The sequence below is a fragment of the Amblyomma maculatum genome, chromosome 3 (assembly GCF_055883805.1).
Source record: "Amblyomma maculatum isolate TAMU_Amacu chromosome 3, ASM5588380v1, whole genome shotgun sequence".
Classification (NCBI taxonomy): Eukaryota; Metazoa; Arthropoda; class Arachnida; order Ixodida; family Ixodidae; genus Amblyomma; species Amblyomma maculatum.
This window is the reverse complement of record NC_139346.1, coordinates 167,743,209-167,756,066: the sequence shown is the minus strand read 5'-3', so window position 1 is coordinate 167,756,066 and position 12,858 is coordinate 167,743,209. Positions and strand designations below refer to the sequence as shown.

At 49.4% G+C, this 12,858-nt stretch overlaps 1 pseudogene across 1 annotated transcript in view; it reads right to left on the bottom strand.

Moving 5' to 3' along the window:
* Positions 1–12,858, bottom strand: part of LOC146196801 (uncharacterized) — a 41,453-nt pseudogene that overhangs the window by 20,265 nt on the left and 8,330 nt on the right. Inside the window, exon 2 of the transcript XR_014706144.1 lies at positions 175–264. The product of XR_014706144.1 is annotated as an uncharacterized LOC146196801 (transcript). The remainder of the gene's footprint in view (positions 1–174; positions 265–12,858) is intronic.

The window sequence follows — 12,858 nt, the reverse complement described above, 5'->3', positions numbered from 1 at the left end:
TATGTTTTGTATTGAATATAACGACAATGCGATGAATACTGCTAACATTAAGGCAAACCAAGAACATGTGAAATTTATCTTTTATTTTGGTCATGCGCTGTCTTGATTGCTGCCCTCGGCTAAAAAAAAAAAGAAAAAGGAACGTTTTCTTCCAACGTACAGAACATCACTTACTCTTCTGTGCAGCGATGGATATTTGGAGAAAAGAGAACAGGGCGACGCCCAAGAGAATGTAAATAAATAGGTGTTGGGGGAACAACATCACTGAAAAGAGACAAAACGAAGGGAAACCAGGCTTTAGTTTGCATATCTAACTCATATCCTCGCTACAAGACTCATCGATTACATATTCACTTAGGCATAAGTTACAACTGTGTATTCGCTTCTGGGCCGAACTGGATGATGGTCACTCCTGTTACACTGTAAACAATGCTTAACTATGCCCGAAAATTAAAAATTTGAACCAGGGGAAATTTCTCTACTAGAATCATTAGAAAATGTATTTTGTCTATGAAATGTTTTTTTTTTTCAATAGTTTTCTCGCATTCTATAACCCAAACTGTTACATTTGATAGCAGTTACTCTCAGGGGAGCTCCGTCATGCCACACCCATGTTCTAAAATGTGAAAACCAATAGAATGCGCCTGAAACGATCGCAGCGCGAGTTACTACAGGACTGAGCGAAGTGAGCATGGCTTATGTGCGGCTCTATCTAGCGCTTTCTTGAACTCGGGTGAGCTCGGGTGGCTAAAGATTAAGAGCACTATTGCATGCCTTGAGCAGAAATTTTGAAGTCACCATCATCCACCGCTTCGTCGCTCAATCGTGGCGGCACAAATATTAAATATCGACATTTACTGCACTAGTCAACTTTTTTTTCCATTGTGTTGCAACCCCCCCCCCCCCCCCCCCCCCCTGCTCTCTAAATGGTCAGAAAGGCAATGTGGTGCTTCTTTCAAAAGTTCGTGGTGAAATGCACACTCGCAAATCACCTACCTCGAGTAGATCTACGTACTGGGTCCTAACACTGCACCCTCTTCTTTCAGCGCTCATCCATTAGAGGCCAGGCGCCGAGTGAAAGCATTTCTTCCCCGCCTTTTTTCGCAGTGAATGCCGCCGCCCAAGGCCTCTGGGGAGAAAACAACCTCCTAACCTCCGTGTGCAGGTAGCATCCTTGGGCGTTTCGGCGATGTCCGTGGAAAGTACGAGGTTAATATCGAAGTCGAGACACGTAGTAGGCGCACATGCGACGCATACACTCGCATCGCGAGTGTGCGTAATGAATAACCTTAGGACGGGACAAGTACTGAATGCCAGGTGCAAGGGGAAATTTGGTTCGTTATTTCGATCGTTACAGTTAAGTGTGAATTTTTTTTAATGCTGTTAAAAGTTTTACTTATTACTATCTTTCCATTTCTTCAATAAGGTTGTACTGCCAGCGGCCCTACACAGTTGCGAAACTTTTTTCTCGTTCAATAAATTGTATTAAAGCATGCAGTTCTGGGCCGCCCCGTCTAAATTTAAACGATTGCTTCAAAATGTTTAGTCTATCATGTGCTGGGTAGACGTGGCTCTCCAACACTTGTAATTTTCACATATCCTTAGTTTATTTGGCAGATAACGTTAATGTTGATGAAAACACCTTATCAAAACTAATATTTATTTCATTACCACGTTTTATCAAGAAACAGAGGCGCCGCATTTTTTTCGGATATTTCGTCGATACAGCTTGCTCGTGAGCTCAAAGCAATTCGAATGCACTCACTCCGTTGTAACTGGCTTAAAAAACAATTATCGGTTGTCAGAAAAGAACAGGCCTTCTTGACTAGACGTGTCCTCGCGATATGGAACACTGAGTCATATATAAGGAATGGATATAGATGGAGGGAAGGAATGTGCTGCGTCACCTGCGGTTAACAGCCGTTGGCCAGACGTAGGCGAAAGTATGTGTGATAGGTTGCAACAGTAAGGTACCGACATGCATTTCAGTATGCACCCTGATGACAAACGTTTGCTAATGGTCTGTTACCGACCTCCCGCGCTCGGAGCACTCGACCTACGCACCTTGTCTGGGCATCTGATGACGATGGCACGATGGCACCCAAGAAACCTGGCATCGCAAAGGCCCTAGTCTTAGGCGAGGCGATGCTCGAAGTAGCAATAAGGAAAATATGCCCACGTCTCAGGTAAACATATCCAAAGCATTCAGTTTCCGTTGATACCCTTCCCTACCTCTTCTTTCCCCCAGACAGCAAATGGGCGCCATGATATCGGTGGCGTCGACAAGCATGTTCTGCTAGATTACTGCGTCTGTGGAGTCTGTTTGTTGCCCCAGGCTTCGAAAGCCGCAAAGACAACACATCTATAGTTCAAGGTCACAATTTATTTTTGCTTTTCTTTTCCTTATCACACGATCGTGCAAATGGACATGTTCTTACATTCCCCTAGCTATCTTGTAATTTGCATTTTTGAAGCATCTGTACTGCCTAGAGTTTTAAATATACTTTCCGGTTAAAAACAAATATTATAGAAAGCGTATGGTCATCCCAGAATAAATGTAACAAGCGAAATCGAACTTTTATGCAACTCATGTAGTACTTTCCTAGAAGACCAAATTAAGGAAGAAAATGATTCATTTGTGACATCGCGCTGATCTCTGATAGCTCGTAGAATTTTTTACACTAAAACATAGTGAAAACAGTAGCTGCGACTTCCTTAAACTTGATAAAACGCATTTCGTCTAGGGGAGGAGGAGCGCGAGCGGACATGGCAAGACGTCTTGTACAATCGGTGTTACAGCCGAGGATACTATACCAGGCCCAATTCCAAAGACTCACGAGGTGGCAGTGGGCGAAATTGGAAACAATAAACAGAAACGCAATGCGCACTATCACGGCCTTACGAAAACTTACCCCTATCCCTATCCTCCAAGAGTTTGCGCAGATAAATACGTTGACAGAATTAATTGAACAACGAGAGGCAACAAGGGATATGAAGCGAAAGTACGTTATGCCCATAGCATCCTTGTACAACGAAATGGCAATTCAAGCACCACCAATGGCTGACCCCCCTTCGTGAAAATTCACGACTATTACGACAAACAAGACCACTCGGCTTCGTCGCAAAGAAAAGCTCGCATCTCGACCTCTGGTTGATGCACTTCCAGGTACCTGCATTGCATATACGGACGCATCAATTATGGAAAATTGCGGTAGAACAGCAGCTACTAGTCCAACACTCAGTGAACTAAAGGTACATAAAGAATATGTTTCAGAATACCCGGACCCACTTGTGATGGAACTCTATGCAAACCGCGATGCTATGGAGACCATAAATAAAATTGATTCCATAACAGAAGCCCACATCTATACAGACTCCTTAGCCGCCATAAAACAATTGAAGAAAGTAACAAAGAGGCTATGTGCAACGCAGGAAATCCGCGCACTCAATAAAAAAACAAAGATATGCATCCAGATGCATTGAACATAAGACGATGCAGAAAACGCTGAGCAGAGAAAAGTTGACCACCTCACACACGAAGCTCCAAACACTAATGCGCCTCCCACCAGGCTCCCTTTCGATGCCCGCTCCGCTGTTCCCATCTTAGCATCCTCTATAAGGAAAAGTACACGTGCCCTCATTCCCCCGTGTACATTCCCACTCCCTCGTAACTTAACGAGATTGGAGGAGGTTTCCCTTAGAAAGATAAAAGCTGGCGCGGCCCTTACCCCGTCGGTAACATGCCGATGGGAATCGCAAGCATACATCGGACCAACCACATGCCCGAAGTGTTTCACACCAGCTGCAGAAGTGGACGTTCGCCACCTGCTGTGGACTTGTGCAAGGGACAAGGGCATCAAGGACACAGATTCTGCGCAAAGTGGGACTAACCACAACAAGGGAAGAGGACTTCTCTAAATGGCTCACCGACAACAAGAGTGGGAGCCTGCTCCGGTTCCTTACTGAAAATAATTTACATGAGTATCTATAATATGCCTTGTGGCAAGCTTGCGTAAAAAGAAGAGAAAAAGAAAACAGTTATGAGCATGACGCGACAGCGTACCCTATTGCCATTTGGTAACGCTCCTTGCGGATATCCCTGTTCGCAAACAGGGACTTTGCTACTCGCGTAAATACTAATCCCTTAATTTGATCCTCTTATGTATAGCATACACTCTTTAGCATAATTTTAAATGAGGGTTCATCCGACGTTGATATAAAGCCCCGTTTAACCAAGCTTCACGAACGTCCCTGCGTGGCCTAGGTACAGTTGTCTGAATCAGAACGCAATGGTCCTGGAAGACTGACTTTGATCTCAGCCTTCCATCTGAAAGGAATAGCCCCGAGTAGGCAGCTTCAACCAAATCGGCCACGTCGTTGGGTCACGTGACGTCAGTCAGCGTCCGGCCACGTCAGTCAGAAACAACCACCCGCAGGATCCATGACCGTCCTTTTTCGCTTTCGAAGCGGACGACGCCGACGAAGTCAACAATGGATTTCATGAAGAACGGGGCCTAATTGGTCATTTCACAACCGATAATGCGGAAAATCAGTGTAAGCTAGCAACGCGATAGTGATTACAGAGACCCTCCGAGGGATCAATGCGTGGTCACGCCTGCCCTTTCCCACTGTTACTCTGCCTCTTTACCCCCTCCTCTGTTCACGATAGGCCACACTGATGTGATATGAAAACACACACCAGCATGTCTTTACGGGGAACCTTCGGTGTCACTGTATTGATGAAGTAAGTGCGAGGATCAAGTAGGGTTCGTGTGTTAAGGATGGTTTAGAGATCGTGGCCTAGCGAAGTGGCAACGTTTTCGGGCAGCTTCCTTTTTTGCCGCTTGCTTCCCTCCTCCCGATCTAACTGTCAGGCGTAGAGTTGCACGGCGATGACGACGTATGCAAGCTTTACCCAGAAATCTTCGCTCTAAGAGCTATAGCACTGTAAAACGTGGTCAGATTTTGAAGAACAGTGGTTTTTATAAATCTTGGTTGCAGCTTTACCTTGCTGTTAAGCAATGGAAGAGGTCCTGGCTCTGGAGCACTCAAAGTACCGCAGTCATCGAAAACAAGCCATTTCATCATTTGGTGCAGGAACTTATGGGCACACCGGCTTTGTGAATTGCTTCCAGGATTTACTTTCGAGCGATTCTGCATTGCTTCTAAGAAAAGTAGACGTCCAGGTACTGGACGCCTTGCCCTCGCTTTCTTTCGACTCCTTCTGTCTTCCGCGCAGCCGAGTGATTCAAGTGGCCTCGTCTGTGCCAAGTAGAACACTGCCGGTTCTGAGAAAGGCCAAGGCCTCGTCGACTGAGGCTCGTTTCAAAATTTCGCCTTGCGCGATCTATTCTAATCTGTCCCTTAGGAGATGACGGGGGGCGTCTTCTCCATGGAAATCAGTTCCGCTTCGGCTGCGAGAGCGGCTTTTGCGCAAGCTGGCGGGCAGGCCGACCAGTTATGCCAGACGTCATGTTTTATTTGCGACCGGGCAATGGAGATGGATGGGTAAAGTAACCAAATGTGAGAAGCGGGAGATTGAAGGTGCTTTGTGGTTGGTGTATATTCACATAATGGTAGCTTGACAGCTTCCATTCTGCAAGGGCTTTAACCGAAGGCTAACTGATACCTTGGTCGTTACGGAACACTTGGAGGTCAGTAGCACTTAGCGATCAAGTGAAGAACGAAAATGATACAGCAGTATCGAGTCCGAGAAGGGCGTGAACAAAAACAGAAAGGTGACGATGGAATGAGAAGAAAAAAAATTGTGGGGTTTTAAGCATGGCTTGAACCTAGTGATAGAAATAAAGCTGTGAGTGTTGCAGCGAATTTTGCATTTAATGTGCCGTCGTCACAAGGTTCGATCGAACCTTCTGTCTTAGCAACTCGCTGTTGTAGTTCGCCTCTACCAACTACCGAGCTATCGGTATTCTTTTTCTTCCTCTTCTTCTTCTTTTTCTTTCTTTTCTTCCTTCTTCCTTCTCCAACTCCTGGTTCAGCTCTCGGTCTATACCACGTGACGGTTGCTAGGCAACGGCATACGGCACATGGTGCCACGCCGACGGCTAGAAAACTTAGCGCAGTGTAGCTTTTGCTACAATTACCTTGACCGAACTGTATGCCATTCTTTGTAAGTCTCCTTTATTGCTAATGATTTCTCCTCTTCACGTGTATGCAACAATTCATGTAAATGACGCTGTTCGAAAGAGCCAGAAATTTTAATCCTAGTCTTACGTGAAGTAGAGTGTGACTAATATGGATAGTAGACTATATTTACATAAAACTCAAGAACGAAGCTACAAATGCTTCTTTAAGGAATCTCTTCAAACAAAGGAGTAGATGTATCCTCAAGGAGTCATGCTCTGCCTCCCGATATTTTCTATCGTGCACTGCTGGCGGCCGTTGCAGATGCAATGCGAATTACCATGGCGTCATGACGCTTAGAGAGGCAGCTGCAGCGGCTTCGTTCTTGTGCTGTGGAAGACCCCCGGGTGAGATGCTCTGAAGCGTATTCTGCGAAAGCAGGGCACTGCACTTCAGTGATATAATGTTTCCAGTTTTCTGTGGTGCTCAAAAGGGTCTTAACGAAGCCTGCAGGGCCATCAGGCGAGCACTCAGAAGGCTCCTGGAACTTTCCTCAAGCGATGAGTGCGTACGATGCGCATGCATAACGACCGCAAACGAAGGTTGCAAAAAAGAGAAGGACACGCAGGCGGCGATGACGCCTTCCTTTAACTTATAGGAGTTATGTGTGCAAAATACCATCCACAAGAAGAAACAAATGCCCCCCTCCCTCTCCACCTGTGGAGCTTGCGCAGACACATATCGCATGGTATAGGTCTGCTCCTCTTTCTATTCACTGAGCTGGCTGTGTAGACACGGAGGACGTCTCTCTGAGAACCGTCACACTTTCTGGGAAAATTTGTCTATGTGGTAGTATGTTTACGTCGGCGTGCCTAACTGCCATGCGCGTTTTCCACCGCTTAGTAATGTTTACGTCGAGAAAAAAGAATTAAAGAAAATCTCGTTTTCGCAGAGACATATGAAAGTTTAATGCCGAAGAAGATGACGTCATTGATATAGTGGCAAAATATACCAAAAAATTGTTTTCAGAAGAGCCTGGGAAAGGGTAGTCATGTGGGAAGATTTAAAAAGCGGGTGAAAATAAACACTATATTGCCAGGGGGCGCTCGCAGCGAAAGACGTTGAAGTGGCGCTCGGAGAAAGAGGACGAAGTGAATCGGCTCCGGACTAGAAGGACGTACCTAAAGCTTGGACCTTATAATTCCACCTGCACCGGCTCTGATAGCCTAGACCTAGTCGCCAATATCGTGACAAATCTGGTGGAGGTCAGGTCTGATGTCCCGTACCCCTCCGCTAAGCAGGAGTGCTGGTCATATATTCGAAGAAACGCCTGTTCACCGCACCAGCCGCAGGCAACGAGGCCTACCACCTGAGTTTTCCCCATCGGCTATGACTACCGACAGCCACGACGTCGTCGCAATGCCTGGAGCGGCCCCTACTTACGTGACGATTCAGAACCCCCGCGTCCCAAAGACCTTTCACGGGGACACCTATGAAGACGTCGACGACTGGTTGCAGCACTACGAAAGGGTAGCTACCTTCAACCTCTGGGATGACGCCGCCCGACTTCGCAACGTCTACTTCAGCCTTGAAGATGGCGCTCGGACATGGTTTGAGAACCATGAAGACCAGCTGTCATCCTGGAGTGAGTTCAAGCGTCATCTTGCGGCTGCTTACGGTAGCTCAGATCGCCGCGAACGGGCCGAACGCGCTCTCCAATCTCGGGTTCAAATGCCCAACGAGACGGTCGCGGCATATATCGAAGACATGACACGCCTCTTCAAGCGGGCAGACCCTGCAATGCCCGAGGACAAAAAGCTGCGCTACCTTATGCTTGGCGTTAAAGAGCAGCTTTTTGCTGGCCTGGTGCGAAGCCCACCGAAAACTGTCGCAGAATTCCTTGCGGAAACATCCACAATAGAAAGAGTGCTTCAGCAGCGAGCTTCGGCACAGAATCGTACCATCCACGCCACCTCCGTCTCTGCCGAGTTACCATCGCATGGCATGGACGCATCGGCGCTACGTGAGCTCGTACGTTCGATTGTGCGCGACGAACTCAGACTGCTGTATGGCGCACATCAACCAGCTTCTACCTCCATTGCGAGCGTTGTCCGCGACGAAGTGCAGCAAGCGCTCCGGCCTCCGTTTCCAAGCGGTGAACCTCACCCTGCTCCTCCCCTTACGCCACCTGAGCGCCAGCGTCCCACATACGCCGAGGTGCTACAATACTCGCCACCCCAGTCGCCGACCCTAATTCCTGCTAACGTAGCTGCACCAACAACACCGGCCCCCGTGATCCAGTACGTAACGGATTCCCGACAGTCTAGACGGAAAGCAGACGAGTGGCGTACCCCCGACCGACGGCCTTTATGCTTTCACTGCGGTGAACCAGGACATGTCTATCGGCGCTGTCCCTACCGTCGACTGGGCCTCGAAGGTTTTTCCGCCGATTCTCCGCGGCCTCGCTACGGCGAACGGCCCCGAGCCGTTGAAGATTTCCTCAATGACCAGCGCCGTGGTGTTCCGTCTCGTCTGCGGCAATCTCGATCACCGTCGCCCAGGGCTCGCCCTTCGCCATCTGCTGCGAGGTCCTCATGGGCAGCGCAGGGCCGATCGCCCAGCCCCCAGCGGGAAAACTGAAACCAGCGACCTTCGGGGGTAGGCTCGCTGGACTTCGCTGCGCGGGAGACCCCCCATCGACGCGGACACGGAAACTCTACGAATCGACATTGGAAAAGTCCGCGGTTGCCAATTATAACGCTACCTCGACGCCACCACGACGCACCCGCAACGACGACGAATTGCCGGTGGAACCGACGCACCAACGCACCCGCAACAACGACGAATTGCCGGTGAAACAGACAACGCAACAATGCACCCGCAACAACGACGAATTGCCGGTGAAACAGACGACGCAACAACGCACCCGCAACAACGACGCATTGCCGGTGGAACAGATGACACGACAACGCACCCGCAACGACGAAGAATTGCCGGTGGAACGGAAACCGCAACGCGCCTGCAACAACGACGAATTGCAGGTGAAGCATACCGCGTACACCGACGCAGAGCACTCAAACACTCAGAAGCCTGATATTCGCGAGAAGCTGTCGTTGGACATACCAGTAATACTGGATGGTCGCCATGTTCGAGCTTTGTTGGATACTGGCGCTGATTATTCTATTTTGAGCAGCCAGTTTGCCGCGATTCTCAAGAAGGTTTTGACTCCGTGGGCTGGCACACACGTTCGCACTGCGGGTGGTCATCTGGTTACTCCTCTAGGCATGTGCACGGCCAGGGTTCAAATTCAAGAGTCGACATTTGTGGTAAGCTGCCTCGTTCTGAAAAGCTGCTCACGTGACCTAATTCTGGGCGTAGATTTTCTTCGTGAATATGGCGCAATTATTGACCTCCGGGATTTTAAGGTCTCGTTTTCAACTGAGAAAGCAGTGGCCCTCAGCAGTACACAGCGACCACTCAATGTGCTACGAGTTTATGCGGACAGTGTCACGCTGCCACCCCGAACCAGCACCTTCGTTAATGTCAAATGCAATGCACTTCACGATGGTGATGCAATAGCCGAAACTAACCTCTCGTTACTGTTGACGCAGGGAGTCTGCGTGGCTCGCAGTTTGATCCATCTTAACTGTGGCCAGTCCAAGGTACTTGTTACCAATTTTTCGCACGAGTATCGACACCTTTTTCGGAATACTTCCGTAGCTTTCGCGGAACGCATATCTGAAGTCTCCGAGTGCTTGTCCACAGAACCCGTGCCACCGTCCACATCCCTCGACAACCTCGATATTAGCTCAGAGCTATCGGTGAGCCAGCGTGAACAGCTGTTTTCATTGTTACTTGAATTCAGAGAGTGTTTTGCATCATCGTCAAAAGTGCATCAGACTCCCATTGCCAAGCACCAGATCGTGACGTTCGATGATGTCCGCCCAATTCACCAGCACCCCTACCGCGTCTCTTCGACCGAGCGCGAAGTTATTAAGTCACAAGTTAAACAAATGCTCGAAGATGATGTTATCCAGCCTTCAAATAGCCCATGGTCCTCCCCAGTCGTTCTAGTTAAAAAGAAAGACGGCACGTTACGTTTTTGCGTCGATTACCGCAAGCTGAACGCCGTAACCAAGAAGGATGTATACCCCTTGCCGCGGATTGACGACTCTCTCGACCGCCTTCGGCGTGCGAAGTACTTTTCGTCAATCGATCTAAAAAGTGGCTATTGGCAGATTGAGGTAGATGAGCGAGATCGTGAAAAAACGGCCTTTGTCACACCCGACGGACTTTACGAATTTAAAGTTCTACCTTTCGGACTTTGTTCCGCGCCGGCCACATTTCAGCGGATGATGGACACTGTCCTCGCCGGGCTTAAATGGCAGTGTTGCCTAGTCTACCTAGATGACGTGGTGGTCTTCGCAGAATCGTTTTCACAACATCTTAAACGCCTGCGGTCAGTACTCGAAGCCCTTCGATCCGCTAAATTGACGCTTAAGCCACAGAAATGTCACTTTGGCTACCAAGAGCTTAAATTCCTCGGTCATGTCGTAAGCGCTGCCGGCGTGAAGCCCGACCCTGACAAGCTTACTGCTGTTGCGAAATTTCCGATTCCACGTGACAAGAAAGCTGTTCGTAGATTTCTCGGCTTGTGCAGTTATTACCGCCGTTTTATCGATAACTTCGCTGATCTTGCTGAACCGCTGACTCGGCTCACCCGGGGAGACACCCCTTTTGTTTGGAGTCACGAGCAAGAAGCTGCTTTTACCGAGTTGCGTCTCCGTCTCCAATCGCCGCCTATTCTAGCCCATTTCGATGAGCACGGTGAAACAGAAATCCACACTGACGCCAGTAACATTGGCCTTGGGGCGGTTCTCGTGCAACGTCAAGAGGGTGTGGAACGAGTCGTCGCCTATGCCAGCCGTGCTTTATCCCGCGCCGAGATGAACTACTCAACTACTGAGAAGGAATGCCTCGCCGTAATTTGGGCGGCTGCAAAATTTCGCCCCTACCTCTATGGTCGCCCATTTAAAGTGGTCACTGACCACCATTCCTTGTGTTGGCTGGCCAACCTGCGTGACCCATGCGGCCGCCTGGCGCGATGGAGCCTTCGCCTACAGGAGTTTGACCTTACTATAGTCTACAAGTCCGGACATAAACATGAAGATGCTGACGCGCTCTCTCGTGCGCCCGTCGAGCTCGCTTCACCACATACGGGTGACTCTGGCAGTTTTCTCGGAGCTGTTGATGCTTCAGACATGTCTCATCAGCAGCGTGCTGATCCAGAGTTACGAGCCCTGATCGATTATTTAGAAGGTCAGCCAGCCACAATACCTAAGTGCTTTTCTCGGAGCCTCTCAACTTTCTGCCTGAGAAGTGGTGTACTCTATAAGCACAGCTCTAGATCCGATTCGAGAACCTACCTCCTCGTGGTACCCGCAGCACTGCGAGAGGAAATCCTTTCCGCGTGCCATGATGAACCAACTTCTGGTCACTTGGGCTATACTCGCACACTTGCTAGAATACGAAAAACATTCTACTGGCCTAACCTTGCAACTGTCGTTAAGCGCTATGTTAAGAGCTGTCGGCAATGTCAGCGTCGGAAGGTTCCGCAATCAAAGCCTGCAGGCCTTCTCGTGCCCATAACACCACCACGCGCACCGTTTGATCAAGTCGGCATGGACCTTCTCGGCCCTTTCCCTCGATCCTCCGGGGGCAACCGCTGGATAATCATCGCCACAGACTACCTGACTCGATATGCCGAGACCAAAGCGTTACCTAGTGGTACAGCATCGGAGGTTGCCCATTTCTTCGTACACCAGATCATGCTGCGGCACGGTGCTCCGACCTGTATTATTACTGACAGAGGGACTGCCTTTACTTCACAAATGATGGCCGAAGTTTTTCATCTCAGCGGTACGGCGCATCGAAAAGCTACTGCTTACCATCCGCAAACCAATGGGCTGACTGAAAGGCTTAATAAGACCATTGCGGACATGCTGGCGATGTATGTCGACGCCCAGCACAAGACTTGGGATGCTATCCTACCATATGTGACATTCGCGTACAATACGGCAGTCCAAGAGACGACACGCTTCACGCCGTTTCGCCTAGTTTACGGCAGAGAGGTTCGGACGATGCTGGACGCAATGCTCCCTTGCGAAACAGATACCGAGCTTTCTACTGACGCCGAACACTTTGCCCAACATGCTGAGCAAGCACGCCAACTAGCACGCGTCCACATCGCCCAGCAACAGGACAAGGATTCACGCCGGTACAACCTCCGCCACAAACAAGCTTCCTACAACACCGGGGACCAGGTGTGGGTGTGGACTCCTGTTCGACGCCGTGGCCTATCAGAAAAGCTGATTTGCCGTTACTTCGGACCATATAAAGTCTTGCGGCGCCTCAGCGACGTTAACTATGAGGTCCTCCCAGATGGCCCAGAGCAGAGAGGCCGTCGGCTACCTCGTCCAGAGACAGTTCATGTCCTACGCATGAAGCCGTATTTTACGCGGTAACTGAAAGACGGCATCTGCAAACTTTTTTTTTTTCGTTTGCTTTTGTCCACCTGTGTGCACGTGTGCCGTGTGCGTCACGCTTAAGGAGGGAGGAATGCCAGGGGGCGCTCGCAGCGAAAGACGTTGAAGTGGCGCTCGGAGAAAGAGGACGAAGTGAATCGGCTCCGGACTAGAAGGACGTACCTAAAGCTTGGACCTTATAATTCCACCTGCACCGGCTCTGATAGCCTAGACCTAGTCGCCAATATCG